The following is a 16,679-nucleotide window of genomic DNA, read 5'->3' as shown; positions in this document are numbered from 1 at the left end:
CGGCTTGTCTTCTTGCACACCAATGAGGCCTCTTCTTTTGACTTCCAAGTTATACACGGATATTTTATTTTGCCTCTGTCTCTTTTATCGGTGTGTGTGTGTGTGTGTGTGTGGTGTGTGTTTGTCTGTGTGGGGTGAAGGAGTATAACACGTCTCTCTCTCTCTCTCTCCCTCTCTCTCTCTCTCTCTCTCACACCCAGGTAATGTGTTTATTTTCCTGAGCCCATCTTCTAGTTTACCGTGTGCCCGGCGTTTCTCCCCTCTTATCGCCTGGCCCTCGCGGGGCACTTTAGCCCCTCAAATCCTGTTCACCACATACTGGTTTTAGAATCTGTGAAATGAATGCTGGAGAAGCGTGGCCACAATGTACGCCTGTGTTGCTACTGGACTAAAATGGGCTTGGCTTTTTTTTTTTTGTCCAGGGAGATGCATAATGGAAGTTTTTAACACCTCAAAAGAGGCTGGGTCTTTGTGGAGGCGCACTACAGAAAGCTGCCAGTCTCCAGAGGAGGCAGACACACAGAGTGGTGCTGGACAAAGAGCTCAACGAGCAGAATCAGCGGGGGCATCAATCTGCACGCAGCCGCACACATGCAACTACATAGAGTATACTGTAAATACACCTAAATGCGAAGGGAATAATTACATTTGAACACAATATTGGTAACTGTAAATACCATCATTCCTCAAAAGGTTAGCTGCTGCTAGACAAACAAACAAAAAAAGACACAAAAAAATCATGTTAAGTCATAGTTTTGAAACTGCCAGTCTGACCTAGAAGTATTATATTAGTAAAATTATCTGTGAAGAAAAAAAAGCCCTCTCTGGCCATCTTCCATCTGTAATAGGATTTTTAAGAAATCACTGTTCCAGAGAAAAAACAACAAATCACAGAGAGAAAGTGCAACCGACGAGGTGTCAATCATTTTCCGCGCACTCACGAAATGCCCAGATCAGGAAGAAGAAAAAAAGCCAATCCTTGGGTTGCCAAGAACTCAACATAAGACTCACGAACAGAAGCAAAGTGAACAGACCTAAGTGACTAAGATTTAGCAACAGCTCTGCTTGACAGGTACATTTCTCACCTCTTTTTGATTTTTAATTGATTGTACATTCCAGAAAATAAAACTTCAAACAGATGACATTAAACGCTATCGTAGCACTCCAAAGTCATGCTAACAATGTAGCAGCCAAACTAATGTGGCTTATTCACAGTGCTAATGTTAGCTTAGCATTGGTAGCGCTGCTATTTTGTTGAAGCTGGACGTGTGTTTTTTGTGATATTTATCACGTACTTTCATATTTTCACGCTATTGTGAAAGCCCATGTGTGAAAATCACACTGGACCAGTGGGGAGATTAGTGAATTGAGGCTACTTTCAAATCTTGCTAGTAAACGTCCCTCTTCAGACACCATATACAAAATTCCCCCTGAGGAAATACAGAACATTGTTACATTTGGGCAAATCCACTTAAACTGCCAACTCAAAAATGTATTTAATCTTTTTTTTTTATTATTATTTACTGTATTCCAAACCAACAGCTGGTAAGTACGACCGTTGCTTATTCTATTTACATGTAAACAATAAACATTAAGATACACAAATTGCTTCCTTGTACAAATACGTTGCGATTTTCATCAGAAGCAACAAAATCAATTTGTAAATGTCTCACCACTCAGTGTTTGCCAGCGAAGTGACGAGGCCAAAGCCCCGAGCATCTGTATTCAAATGATCCCCTATTTTAGGTGCAGCTTAGTGTGGATATTTTCCAACAGCACTGCACTGAAAATCAATCACATGGTGAATTAAACCAGAAAGGAAACAACTGATCCATAAATGATCAGGTTACAATAAGGCAGTGGTGTCTGAAAATTATGCTGTTTTTTTCCCCCCTCTTGTAGAAACATTTAGCACAATTTGGGAGGGGCATAGTTTTCCACCAATGACTTTTATTGCTGTGCAAAAGTAGTCCTAGGTTGACCAATAATCATTTTCCAACGGAAGGCTGAGGTGGAAAACGTTTGTGCTTTCGTAGGTGACATCATTCCATTGCGTGTTGATGTGCAGCATCTTTTATAAGGAATGTGTCGTTGTTATTCGACGGAATGAATGACACACTAAAAATCAAGAGTAAGAGGAAATTAAAGTGTGCACCAATAGCACACATGATGGAATTATTCCACTCGGGCTCCACTTGCTCCACTCTAGCCATTTACACAAATAACACTATAACCTCTTTTCATTTCATCTTATTTACAGTTGCACTGGTCATATCTCTAAAAATAAATCAATAAATAATCTATAAATAAATAAACTGCAAATAATAGCAGCATTTGAAAATGCAAATGAGTGCATTTAGGGGGACTTTGAGAATATTTCTGCCTTCGTAATCTTCTAAAGAGGGCAATGATTTAGAAGGAAGACACAAATCTCCAGCGACATGGCAGGAACTGTAGGGCACTTTGGTTTCCCCATTCTCCCTTTCTCGTCTCACTCATGTCTCCTCCGCCCCTTCTCCTCGTCTCTCCCTCCTAATTCACCTCTCCCCCTTGTTGCCCCCGGGGGTGGCAGGGCCAAGAGTGAGGTAGAAGGGGGCTGAGAGCACAACTCGGCTCGGCTGTTGCCTTCAGAGAAAACAAATGTAGTGTTTGAGCCACTGATCACTTGCTTAATTGAGTTTAACACTCCTTTTCTGGATAAAAAAAAAAGAAAGAAAGAGCCTTTGAAATAAAAGGTCAAATTACCTCTAGAGTCAGGCAATAAATAAGTCAAACAAGGTAAGAGGTTCCTGCCAGAGAATGCTAAAGGGAAATTTAATTAGAGGGAGAAAACAGGAGGCTCTCTATTTGATCCTCAACAATCGGCCGAGGCTTAACAATCATACAGCAAAGTAAGGAAATATATCCAGTGTCATTATTTAGACTTTAACACAGCCGTTGAACAAAATATACAGTCCAAAAATACACTCTATATGGATATCATTCTTCCCTATTAGTCTGCACCCGCCAGTGCATTAAATGTTCTCCCATTATACGAGTTGGGCCATAGGCCCATTGTCCATTGATTCCAGCACAAGGAAAGGAAATGGGCATAAAGCAAATCTATAGTCTGGACTGAAACAGAACAAGGGAAGGAGGCAGACAACACCGCTCTACACCCAACCAGCCACAATGTGGCCTTTGTGACATAATGCGCTCCGTCCAGCAGATTGCGGAAAATAATCCCAAATTTACTGCTTCGCGTTGTCCAGCAATAACAACTGACATCACAGCGTGTGCCATGTATGCCATATTTCAGCGTACATGTTGGATTTAGAGGAGAATGAGGGGGGGGTTGTAAAAGCATTGGCCAGCAGTTATTATAGCCCCATCATGTCCTGTGAGCCTATTACAGCATGGGACAAGAAACTGTAAAACTCTACAGACTGACAGCAGGATGGAATGTACAACCTCACAGCACACTTTTAATTAAGATCCAGACAAAGATTTTGCTTGTATTACCGTCAAAAACTGAGCACTGAAATTCTGACACATTGAAATTCTGTTTGTTCCTGTGTTGCAGAGCTCCCCGATACAAAAGAGTGACTCCAGTATGGCGTGGAGCAACAGCAGCAGGACACAGAGGTTCTTCTAAGTGGCTGACCCAACAGCAGTAACATGAGGTTGGTGTTAACAGTGCTGAAAGCATGACAGGTGGGTCACATGAAAGATCAAGTCAAGTTCATTTTGCTTGTTCAACACATGCTTCTTATTATTCCACATGACAAATTGACATCGCTCCCATCCAGGGTGACTCACCGCAAACTGGTCGTTACATTATGTGCACATCGAGAAGTATGCCGGGAGCGTAAACAGTGTCCTGGAAGGTACTAATGACCCAAAACGTAAAGTAAAATACTTCAACAAATTGGCATGAAATTATTTCGTATTTCTACCGAATTACAGAAACAAAAGCTTTTCCACAGCTGCTTTTTTTCAATTCCTAAATGGAATAATAATATTTTTCCAGTCATGGGCAGGCAGCATGTCAACTTGTGTCAGGGAATGTGAACATACACGATGCTGTGTGTGTGTGTGTGTGTGTGTGTGTGTGTGTGTTTAACTGTGGCCAAATGGTAAAATGTTGAAATTGGAAAAAAAAAAATATTAACTCACCTCCCCCCTTTTTTTCTGAATAGCCAAGAGATAAGCACCTTTTAGTAAAGCAGCCAGTTGAGTTTAAGCTTATTATGAATACCTCTCCGAGCGCAGAGGCGTGTTCTGCAGAAATCAAAAGGAGTAATGGGCAGGTAAGCCAGTGTCATTTTAAAGAGGAAGTCAGTTGTGAAATTGTCAAATTTCACAATATTCTGCCCTCTGCATGCTCCCATAAAAGACTTTGAACGGCACAGCTGTGGGGGGAAAAAAAACCTTTCCAGTTTACTGTGTTAAAAAGAAAATCTGCAGATAATCTTTACATTGTTAGAGGTTAACAATAGTTAGATCATAGATCTATTTTTGATTAAATAGCAGACACATCACAAGATAGGATTAGTGAAAAAATACAAGATGTGAACTGCAAAGTGAATTAAGGGATTTATTTCTAAATACATTATATGTATTTGAGGTTAATTGCTGAAAACGTGAAAAGACTGCATTTTTCCTGATTTATTTATTTATTTATTTATTTATTTATTTGGATATGGTTAGGGATGGGCTCCCAGTGTTTAAATTCTTTGGCATCATTTGCCGTTTTTGCTAACAATTCCCTTATCGGTTCCATTTGGGACGATGACGTCACAACGCGCGCATCCTTTCCGAGCGCTTCGAGCAACAAACATGGCGCCACGCTCGAAAGTTTGTTGACATCTTCCAAAAAATGCTAACAAAAGGCCAACTTGCAATATTTGCAAGGCTGGCTTGCGAGTGTTGTTGTTTTTTTCATCAGGGTTCATTCGAGGTTGCAAAACGTACAAAACGTACAAAGACGTACAGAACGAACCATGACTTAAAAGCATCACTCGCTACTTCCACACATTCTGAATCTGCTCACAAGAGTCACACACCAGTCTACTTGCTGCGCCTGTTTTGACTGAGGCAGGGAGGAGGAATAAATTCCTACAGAAGATGATTTAAAAAATGAAGTTATGCTTATTTTCAAATCTTTTTTTCTTTTCTTTTCTTTTCTGGGGACCCCATTGAGGAGTCCTCGAATGTGGACCTCTTAAAACTTTGCTAATTGCTGGATGCTAATATATGTATATTCACCTTTTTTTCCAAAAAAGAATCGATAAGATAATCGATAAATAATTGAATCGTTATTAGAATCGGAATTGTAAAAATCTTATCAATTCCCATCCCTAGATATGGGTAAAAACAGCGCTGTATGACGCCCTTCGACATCTGGCAGGAGTCGCCGCGTCCCCATTCAGTGGTTATCTGGCGCAATTGCATTGAGCTATGTCTACACCCCGAAAATAAAATTTCCCTACGTATAGTCTGCTGGCGTGGCGACTTAAGAGCGCCTCATTGTCCGCCACAAGTGCATGCACACCACAGAGAGAGACGGAAGAGTGAGTGGGGGCGGAGATTTGGTAGTCTGATGTGGACTGTGACTTTGTGCTCGTGTACCGAAGAAGCCCCATGATGACCCGTTGGGAACCGATAGCAAGCTTAATTTAAGGTGATAATTGAACCCTCATTCTATATACTCGGCAATAAAAATGTTTTCATCATCAAACACTGTAGATGTGCAATACATGTAAACATTAGCTCTGCTAAGACTGAGATGGAGAGCTCACCAAAAAAGCCACCAAGAAGTTCATCAGTAGTGGTTAAATAATGAATAATAACATCAACAATGACAATTTGAGCACATGTGTTATTTCATAAGTGTGTACCCAACTGGTAGCCTTTGCATTAATCAATTCCTAAGAAGTAGCTCCCAGTTTCAAAAAGGTTGGCGACCTCTTAGTCTAGTCTAGTGTCCTCCAGTCAACGAAGCCCAGCCAGACTAATAAATCCAGTCTTCTGATGAATATTCATCAATGTTGCCACATGATCTGCGGGTCAGCTAATCACAGTCACTTTCCCCTTAATCACAGGCTTCTAATTAGGTCCTAATAAGCTTTTTCCCCATTCTCTCTGAGCGCCTCTGTGTCACTCACACATCAGACCATGAAATAATATATTAAGGGTCTGTCAAACTCGAAAGGAGCGCTTCTCTTGCGGCGGTCGTACCGAAGGCGGACCTTCTTAGGCTAATTGAAATTATCGAGAGCTCAGCCCAGGCTTTGGACGTTGGAAGTACAGCCAGCAGTGAGGCTTTACTGGTTTCTCTGATGTCGGGTAATTGTTTAAACCTGATTTGGTGCACGGCCTCGTGTAGCCTATCCAGCCAAGATTGGAAAAAAACATTCTTGCTAGCGCTTTTCTCCGCTGTTTCTTCTATTCTAATTCAGGCCCCCATTGGCCTCAAGTGAAGCCTCAACGATGCCATGTTCGTCTTGGACAAGCAGTGTTGGAGATGATGATCACTGGCCACAAGTTGATAATGATGACTGTTTAATTAGAAGCCTTTCTTTGGCCTGACCATAACCCAAACTCCTCCACCCTGCAGATGGTAACCAATAAATTTAGCTTTTTTGAGGATGAGGAGGAACATTGTACCTCCCCGGTCTATCCTCAGCTCCACCCCTAACCAAGAACATAAAGCTTTGCTCCCTGTTGACACACAACCACAACCAGCTCCGTCCATGTGTGTTGGAAGAGCGCAACCGTGCTTCTTATACTCTGCCTTCATATACATTCTGTTGGAATGGGTTCCACATTTCCGAGGTCAACTTTGGCTGCTGTACAACATTCGATATTCTTTCATTATCTTTACCTCAACCCTAGATGGTAACGTTCCCCATTGCTTCAAACAGTAGCGAGAATTCCACACAAACTACCTTATTTGAATGACATTTGCGGAAAAATGCGCAACAGGCCAATGACAGAGCAACAGACATACCCGATACTTTGTGTTAAACATATACATTTAAAGGGCAGGACTAGGGGAAGTGTTTGTGCTCTCTTTGCACAGCTTCAGTTTGAAACCAAGCATTTACATTGATACATTGCTTGCTAATGTATAGTCTGCGTACATTGCTGTTTAGACAATATACAGCGTAAGGTCACAACGTCATATGGTTATGGTTGTAAAACAGTCGGTTCAAAAAAAGTGTGTGTGCGTGTGTGTGTTTTTTTTTTTTTTAAAGAACATCCCATGTTCTATTGACCTCAGCAAAGGTCTGTAAGATTTTTGAGAAAATCCGGTTTAGCATTGCCTCTCATGTCCAACAGCCCCCTCCCATCTAAGACCCCCTCCGTTTATGTGCCAATCATCCGCCCCCTTCAACAAGCTTACTCTGATGGTGTGTGTGTGTGTGTGTGCATTGCATGTGTGGGTGTGGGTGTGTGTGTTCTCTATGCGGGCTGGTGTCGTGTGCCAGAGTGGCTATCCCCTCAGATTGTCAAAGAGGCTCATGGGAAATTTACAGCAAGGGCCAAACCGCAAGCTTTCTCTATCATTTCAGCAGATTTCTCTTTTTTTAGTCCCATTCAAGAAAGTGATTATAGCAGAACTTTCTTTCTTGGCTTTATTCTTCGGGCTCTCTGGGTTTTCCTTACCACAGCTGCACTTTGCTTATAAACGTGCAGCAATCCAATATTTTCTTAAGTTCATTGTTAGGCAGGGCATTTTTTTTCCCCACTTGCTTTTAAAGTTGATAATTGTTCACTCGCATTGTTTTTGACATGTAATTAAAGTTCATTCCTTTTCAGACATTTTCCCTCGCAGCCGATTCTTGATTTGATACGTTGCGAGCGCCCGACATGAACATGGAAAGTCACGGCATCTCATCACCGTTGAATCAGGTGACAAGCATACATAATGAGAGAGTAAAAGTCTGCTATTTAGAACAGAAGGTTGTTGTTTACTTTACAGTATGCTTCTCAAAATACAAAACCCCCTCAGCTACAGTTAGAGGAAAAAAATTCACGCTATGTGTAGCATGATTGCATGTTTCTAACACTACTAAAACTGACGTACGTTTACCGTAGGCTACAGCGTTTTCCCTTTGACTCGTGATTCACATGTTTTGGGGTCAAACACAAGACAGTGGAACAGGGACTTCTTGTCATGTGTTTCTTTTTACATAGAATATCATTGGAATTAATCTATTCTTTTTTCTTTCTTTTTTTTTCTCAGGAGAGCTCAGTATTGTTCATTCGATTTAACATCATCATTGCTCTCCTTTTTAAAAAAAAAATAATAATTATAAAAAAATTAATCTATTCTTGAGGTATGTAATACAATTTAATATTCACGTCATCCAGACTGCTACAATTTAACCGCTCCAAAAATAATGACTAAGTCATAAGTTAGTGTATTGGTAAGACTAAATAATGACTTTAGAAACTTGTACACAAGAGACTGAGGTCACTTTATTTCTTGGGCCGTCATTTCATCATCAATGCCTTCAATCATTTCATCGAGGCAAGAGAAGATACATTTTCTCACACATCACATATCTGTTACACGTCCAAGTCGGTGTTAAAACAAATGAATCAGAAACAAAAGAAAACCTCGGCAAAAGGAGGCACTGTGGTTAACTTCATCAGAAGTTGAGCCACTAGACCCGTTCCACCTCCTCGCTCTTTGTCACGTTGATTTATATTTGGCATTAGCGCGTTCCATTGGAATAACAATCACAAATTTGATTTCTAGCCCAGTATGTCCTGTCTTTTCCATAACTTCCCCCGTCTGTTTTACATGTCACATTAGCTGCTTCACAATGAAAGTTTTTCACTGCTATTTGTTTCCATCCAGAAAATAGGCAACATCCCTATAACACTCCAAGCAGATAGTTCAAGATTAAGTTGAGCGTATATGCATAATGGTCATATTTGGACATCCAGTGGTATGACCGGAAAATATTTATTATTATTATTATTATTATTATTATTATTATTATTATTATTATTATTATTATTATTAATATCATTATTATTATTATTATTATTGTTTAATAATTTTGTCAAGCAAATAAATATTTTCATTAGAATTTTAATTGTGTGGCTAGCTAGTTTTGTATGGATGGCTAATTATTAGCCTCATGTGTGTCATAAATTATAGACGTGTTAAATTGTAAATAATAGTAAAATTGTAGATAGTAGTGAATAATAATAAAGAATACATATTTCTAGTGTTTTTATAATAAAATAACTGTGCTGGGTCTGGTAAAATCCCTATCCGTCAATGACCCAAATGTATACGTACAGATTCAAATTGAAGCCTCAAATTACTCACAGGACAACAATCTCCCTCTGTGCGCACACACACACAAGTGAACACCACTTACAGTACCACCACTCAACACATCGCGTCGTCGAGCTGAATGCGAAAACGTACGCGTGCCAATAAAAATGTCTTCCAGCGTCTTTATGGTTGTAATTGGGAGAGAAGAGGCCAGATTGGCAGGCCGAGTCACAACCGTGGAGCATATTTTACGTCTCATGTCAGATCAAGCTGGCAGATACGCGGTCGTCTGTCAGCTTTCACCTACTACATCATTTGTAAGCGTACAGACAGGGGAGACTTGTGTTAGGGGAGTTACAATGATCCTCTTTTGCATCTTGGAAACATTGGAAAGCTTAATATGCTATTGTGAGCTGTGAACGTACATGAGATGAGCATACTGTATCACCAACACAAAATTCTGATATTTAGGATTAACTCAAATGTTTTGCCTTGTGATGATGACCCCAGAGCAGTAAATGAACGTTATTTTGAAAGTCGTATATATGCATCTCTTTTCCTGGATGCTCAGTACATTTTAAATCCAAAAATGAGCACGTCATCCTGGAACGCGTTACGTTGGTCCACCTTTAGTGCCGTATTGCATTTTGCAACAAACATGATTGAATTCCAAACCGTTTGGCATCAAGGAGTTGTAAGTGCAGTATGTCACTGGTTGCTTTCCTCAGCAAACGTTACATTCTTGTGCGAGCAGGCTTCCCTGTGCTATGTGTACGCAGCGTCCATCTCACACAAGGTGAAGGCTTTAAGGGGATATATCTCATCTAACAGCTGCCTGTGCCGGTTCACGTGAAGGACTCGAGTGCCGAGTCCTTCAACACTTTTTCCGAAGCACCGGCTCGCCTGCGGGAAGACCTGATCTGAGTATAATGGGAGGGATGGCGAGGGTTGCCGTGACGCCTTTTGTGCGAGCTGCATCTGCCAACATGACACTAATCTCTTTTGCCTTATTCCCTCACGGGACACACGAGCGAGTCCAACAGAGCTGCGATTCCAGCAAGACGTGGAAAGTATTGATCACTCCCTCTTTGTGGCAATACTGACGTTCCATTACGGGGGTCACAGTATGTTATTGAGATCCTGAATGATTTTGAAAAATTTATTTTTGTTCCTCGATATTGCAATTGGAATTGCAATCTAATATGTGATTATTATTATTATTGCAAACACAGGCAATATCAGATTTGTTATACATACTGTAAATGTGTTGGTCTTACAGAGTAGACTCACACTAAAATAAAGCCAGATGAACGACCAATTACACATTTTTATCTTCCTTAATTAGACAGTAAACACTTTCACTTGCAGCCTCTTAAGCGTTCACTACAACAGTTTCACAAAATCCTACTAAACAAGTGTGCCCTAAACATACGTCAGCGAGTCATAAATCAGATTAGAACAATAATGCAAACAAATCTTTGGCTTCATCACTTCAACTTTTCATGTTTCATGAAACATGCGGACTGAACTCCTTTAGCATTGAACCTATCTAGACACTGTATAAATAAATAAATAAATAAATAACATTTATAAAATGTAGGCCTATATAAAAAAAAAAGAAGTTTAACAACAGACCAATTATTTATTTATTTTCACAAATTGTAGCATTTGCCATTCAAAAAATGCATTCCACTACATTACGATTTCAATTTGATTAATTGCTAAACCCTAACCAAGTGTCAGGACACTCACATACGTTGCTCGTAAAGGTTAGCGTCAGTAAGCAGTGAAAACATGAGTGTGTCTGTGGTACAAATAATTACACAAAAGCTTTCAAATGGTTGCCAGAAGGGGAGAAGAGTAACTTGTTCTCTTTGGATTTCATAAGCAAATGTCTGCACAATGAACACCGACTGACACGAGTGTTTTGTTTAAAATTCACTTTCAACCACCTGCGCGCTTTTCACACAACCTGACAGTTCTCAGCCTTGGTCTGCATGCCGCCTGTGTGTGCGTGCGTGTGTGTGTGTGTATTGTTCATGTTGCGGGGACATAAGTGTTTACACAGCCATTGCGGCGACTCACCTCCCTTCTGGGGACAAAATTACATCCTCAGTATGTCAATATTTAGCTACATTTTAAGGCCGAGGAAGTAGTTTAAGGTTAACACTGGCTTAGGGTAAGTGTCCGAGAAATTATTCTAAATTGTGTATGAGCGTGTGTGTGTGTGTGTGTGTGTGTGTGTGTGTGAAGGCACTCCAAAATCCAACACATTTTAATTACTGCCCGGCTGCTGCGTGTTTCTCTTTGATGCAGCAATCAAGGCGAGCATCCTCACAGAACCGCTGTACAAGTGCTCGTCTGATTCATAAGAAACAATCACCCCGACTAATTCCTGCACCCGCACCAGCCAAGACCTGTGTCAGAAATAAACACCCGCCAAGGCCTGTCCAATTAACTCTACATATTAATGTGTGGTGTAAAATGGAGGGGAAAAAAATCATAAAAATCAACAGAGGCTGGACTGTTGCATTTTGAAGTCAACATTAATTATATGCGCAACTATGCTATGGACTAAAGGAAAATGGCCAATTATTTTTTAGAAAAACATTGGGTGGGAGAATGAATGATACAGGCCAAAATGGGCCACTTAAGTTACTCGCGCAATTAGATGAATCCTGTGAAGACGCACATATTTAGATTTTTCTTTTTTCATCTTTAATCCTTTAAGTCGACAATTCCGTGTTATTCACTCACAGCACTTTCCCAAAGTGGGGTGCGTGTACCACTAGTGGCACGCAGGCTCCCTCTAGTGGTACGCAGAAACATTGCTTAAGTACAGTTCAGTTGTATTTAACTTACAATACAGTTACATTTTGTCTTTAAGCACCATTTGTTTTTTAACCTCTGTCACGTTTTTTCATGACCATTTAAGGCCTTCTACACTACTGTCGAGAAAACTGGTACCTGATGCCAAAGGTTTGTAAGCAATGATGGAGAAGACCCATAACCTGGTTGCTGTTCTCCATTTGCACTCATACCGTAGGTGCTGTTTTCAACTGCGGCTTGCTGCTTCATTAATGCACACATGCACAATGTTATGAAGAAACATACAGCCTATTCATAGCATATACCCGAATGAGAGCGTCACGACTCTCACAGAAACTTCTCGCCGGAAGGGACAGATTACACATTCGACGTCACTTTGGATCCTTGCGGAAATATTGTGTCTGCAAATTGGTTAACACTTAAGACAGATGTCACAACATGTGTCGCCACATTTATTATCTGCTAGCCTTCTGCTGGAACTTTACCAGGCCTGCTGTTGTTTACCTCTCGCCATCTTGTTTACCCTGCTCTCTCATATCCACAAAGAACAGGAGAACCCCCTCCAGTCGCCATCCGAAGACACGCACACACACACTCCAGTGTGCTGTGGCCACACTTCACCACACGTCCTGTCACTTGGATGCCGCTTTGAATGATTGTGAAATCTCACATCCAAATCACAAGCTTCGTTTATACTCATACGCACACTCGCAAGGCAATCCTTAATTAGAGTAATAGTCACATTCAATCATCCAAGCCAAAATATTGACGATGATGCAGAAATATTTTTCATCGTAGTAATAACTCACACTGTGCTGTAATGTCATTTAAAAATTATTTATGCATAGCGACTGTTTAAAGTTGGCAATTCCAATGTTTTAATAGGGTGGTTTACAAAAATGTAACAACTGTGAAATTCAACAACACACAACTGTTTTAGTGTACACATTATTTTGAGCATCTCAGAGAGATGAGCAAGAACCAAAAATCTGTGTACTTATTCAGAGAAATGTGTACAAGCAATGTAATAAAATGCACTCTTCCTCCTCCTCACATCTATATTTTTTTCTTCAAAAAGCTCCTGTTAAGTGAATCAAACCTGTAGATCTTCAAGGAAATGTAGTTTGTGGCACTTAGACTAAACAACTGTATACTGAGATCAGTGCCTAATAACGGTTTTTATAGCAATATATGATGGTACGGGGCAAAAGTTCCTTTTGTAAAAGCGATACATTGGACTTAGAATGCGGGATATGTTTAGACAAGTGAGCCAGGTGCCCCTCGTGCCTGTCAGTCCTAAAAAGAATTTTGTAAATATCTCCTTCATTTTATATGCTGAGTTCAAGTGCTGCTCGGACTCTCAAGCACACTCGACAATCAATTTGAAATTACAAACATGTGACGTAAAGGCAAGTGACGTTAGTGTGGCGTTCCTCTATCAATCGAGCAAATTTACCGCAAATGAAACGCACGTTTGAGACATCATTTGCTGCACATAAGAAAAGCATTTATAGCAAAGCATCAGTATTGAAGAAAATGCGCGTGAAGTTAGTGCACTCTGCGTGCACTCATGAGCCTGCGCTGCCATTACAACAATGTGCTGAATGGGCAGTCTAATTATACATGTGCCATTTAGACGTGTGCATTTGGTGTCCGCACGACCACCTTACCTTATGTGGAAACTTCACGGCTGCGCACTACCGAGTGTTGTCAAAGAAATGGCAATTGCATAAAGTGAATGCGCGAATTTAATTGATTATGTTTTGAACTTAAGAAAAAAAAAAGCTATATGAGGCCGGAGAATTTGTAGGTTTCTACTGAATTGCTCCCTGCGTGGAGCGTGTCGTAAAACATGAATGACAAGTTTAAATGTAAAACAATAGAAATGCAAAAAAAAGTGTAATTACAATATGTGGTCCTGTGTTCGAAACTAACTAATAAAAAGTAGCAGGCCCCTCAAAAAGGTCTCAAATTAATTTTGTTCAGTTACTTTAATTCCCATATTCAATTTATTATTAATCATACGCAATTATAATTCATTCTAATAAACAATATCTGTGTTTCTACTTCTTCAAAATACACTTTTGTGCACACTGCATCCTGAAACATTATTTTTTTCACGTGAGATGTAATTATTTAATTTAAAGAAAGGTGCTAGAAAACATTTACTCTTTTTTTGTTGTTGTTTTTATTTATTTATTTTTAATGTTAGCAGCTTATTTGCATTTTCCACAAAGTTCAGCGTACAGTCGTCAGATCACCGAGTTGCTGGCTTTTGCTCTTAAATGGAGAAAAGTTGCGTGCAAGTGCATCTTCTGTAAATGGGCAAGCCCTGCGATTGTTCAATTTAATTTATGACTTGTGCATTCTTAACAGGTCAATTCCCCCGACCTCTGGGAAAGTGAAGGGAGAGCGCGTTCATTCCCAGGCTAAACGCGGATGCCGTCTGTCATTTAAGAAGAAGAAGGAGAAAAAAAGATAGTAAAAAAATTAGTTTTGGGTAAGAGAAACTCGTGTGCGATGAGACACGAGCGGAGCGACGGCTGTGGGGTCTCACGCGTGCGTTTCACCGCAATGATTGGCGAATAAAGCGGTACCGGAAAAGTTGCGTGATACACGTGAACGTGTCAAAAAGCAACTTAACCACTGGCATGACACATTCGGGATCAAGTGGGAAATGCCGCTGTCATTGATGTCGCGCGTGGCGAACAAGTTATCAGATTGGGAGTTTCAAGCCGGTGTCCGCGTGGAAATGTGCACGCTCGGCGACTCAAAGACAAACCGTGACACAGAACAGCGTTAAAAGTGAATTAAGTGAGGAGAATCAAGTTTGGAGGTGAGTTTATAGAGGTTGGAGTGAAGGCAAACGCATCTGAGTCATCACTTGTCTCGTGCGCACCTAGCTTGTTGTGGCTAGCGAGTTAAGGTTTTGTTTTTTTTGTTTGTTTTAAATACACGCCGCTAAGGACAGTTTAATTTATTTATTTTAAAACCACGCTTCGAGTTGATTTTAAATCGGAGTGGCGGGACAAACAAGTAGACAACATGTGGGGGTAACAAGTAAAAGGCGTTGTTTACCTTGGCGACGTAAGTCGAGGAGAATGCGGCGCGTGTGTCCTCTCCGTGTCGTAACAAAAAGACAAGTGAATGAATGGTACAGTTAAAAAGTCTTCTTCTTCTTCTTTGTTGTCGTTGTTGTTCGCTTTTGTAGTTTTTTTTTTTTGTCAACGCAGCGCGGGCATCAGAATCAGAGGTCCCGCATGCGCTCGCCGAAGTTGCGCTGTCCAAAAGTACAAGTATAGCTTTTGTTGCTCTCTTCTTTATCTCCCTCCCTCTTTTTCAAACTCTCTCTCTCTCTCTCTCTCTCGCTTTCTCTCTCTCTCTCTCGCTCTCTCTCCCTCTCTCTCTCTCGCGTGCTGTCAATCTCGACAATCAATGCTCGCTGCCCTGTCGCAGGTATTCAAAGCATTTCCCCCCACGCGAGACATCACAAAGTGAGTGGCCAGGGCATTGATCTGGAGGGGGGGGGGGACTTCTTCCTCCTCCTCAATACCCCTCCCCACCTACTCCTCCTTCTCTCCCTCCATCATCCTCCTCCATCCTCCTCCTCCTCCCAGATGAGCGCGAGCGAGTCGCTTTAATAAGACTACTAAAATAAAGCTTGCAGTGGACAGAAGAGGAAAGAAAGAATGGAAGTGTTAAAACAAAAAAAAACACACAAAAAGAAAGAAGAAATGAAAAAAATGCAAACACAAACTTGGAGTTGCGCCCCGATGTTGTTGTGTGTATTATGCGGTGACGAAAGGCTTTATATTCTATTCTTTTTCGCAGCACAACTTCGTCAAAAATCATTACAAGTTTTTTTCTTGAGAATATCTGCACGATAAATGATGTGAATCTGTCCAGAGCTTCTAAATGCGGCTCATACATTTGTCAGAGTAGCCGACGTGGATTTCTTTATTTTAAAAACTTTAGTCAATATATTTTAAATGTCGTATTATTCAGTTGCATTCCATAATCGCAACTGGAAATAACATCAAGAACATGTCTTAGAAATAGCACATAAAAGGAAAAATACACGCCACAAAAAATGTTCCAAATGAGGCAGTAATTGAATAATTTCGGCTATTCCACGAGGATTATTATTATTATTTATTATTATTATTATACAGAATGGCATTTGGATCATTAAATTGTAAAAAAAAATATATAGGCTATTTCCACTTTAAAGTTTTAACCACCATGTCAATTGTCACGTTCCAAATCAATTCTGTAGTCTGTTGTTTTCAGATTAAACAAGTAAAAAATAATTAGGAATCATATTTGCTTTTGTTTTTTTACATAATCAAGTTTACCTCTCATTTTCCAGATTATATTATGAACGCGTTCAATTCATAAAACACCAGAAACTTTTTGGGGGAGCAAAGTGCGCAAAAATAACCGGACGTACCTTAATGAAAAAACTGAATATGAAGGAATATTAAATTATTACTTACACATTGATGGGCCATCAGGAGAAAAAAATGTTGATTCTTATCTGTAAGACTGAGTAACACGGATCTGAAAGAGT

General features: G+C 40.3%; 1 protein-coding gene across 6 annotated transcripts in view; it reads right to left on the bottom strand.

The window, feature by feature from the left end:
- sox6 (SRY-box transcription factor 6) overlaps window positions 1–16,679 on the bottom strand; it is a 162,225-nt gene extending 145,546 nt beyond the window's left edge. For 3 of the 6 annotated variants that reach the window (XM_077563705.1, XM_077563708.1, XM_077563709.1), the window contains exon 1: window positions 15,188–15,584. The gene's annotated coding sequence lies outside the window, so the exon portion shown is untranslated. Of the gene's footprint in view, window positions 1–4,155; window positions 4,336–15,187; window positions 15,585–16,605 lie in introns of those variants that run through there. The other 3 variants (XM_077563710.1, XM_077563707.1, XM_077563706.1) reach the window with 3 other exon arrangements.

The sequence above is a fragment of the Vanacampus margaritifer genome, chromosome 4 (genome assembly GCF_051991255.1).
Source record: "Vanacampus margaritifer isolate UIUO_Vmar chromosome 4, RoL_Vmar_1.0, whole genome shotgun sequence".
Classification (NCBI taxonomy): Eukaryota; Metazoa; Chordata; class Actinopteri; order Syngnathiformes; family Syngnathidae; genus Vanacampus; species Vanacampus margaritifer.
This window is presented reverse-complemented; position numbering and strand designations above follow the sequence as displayed.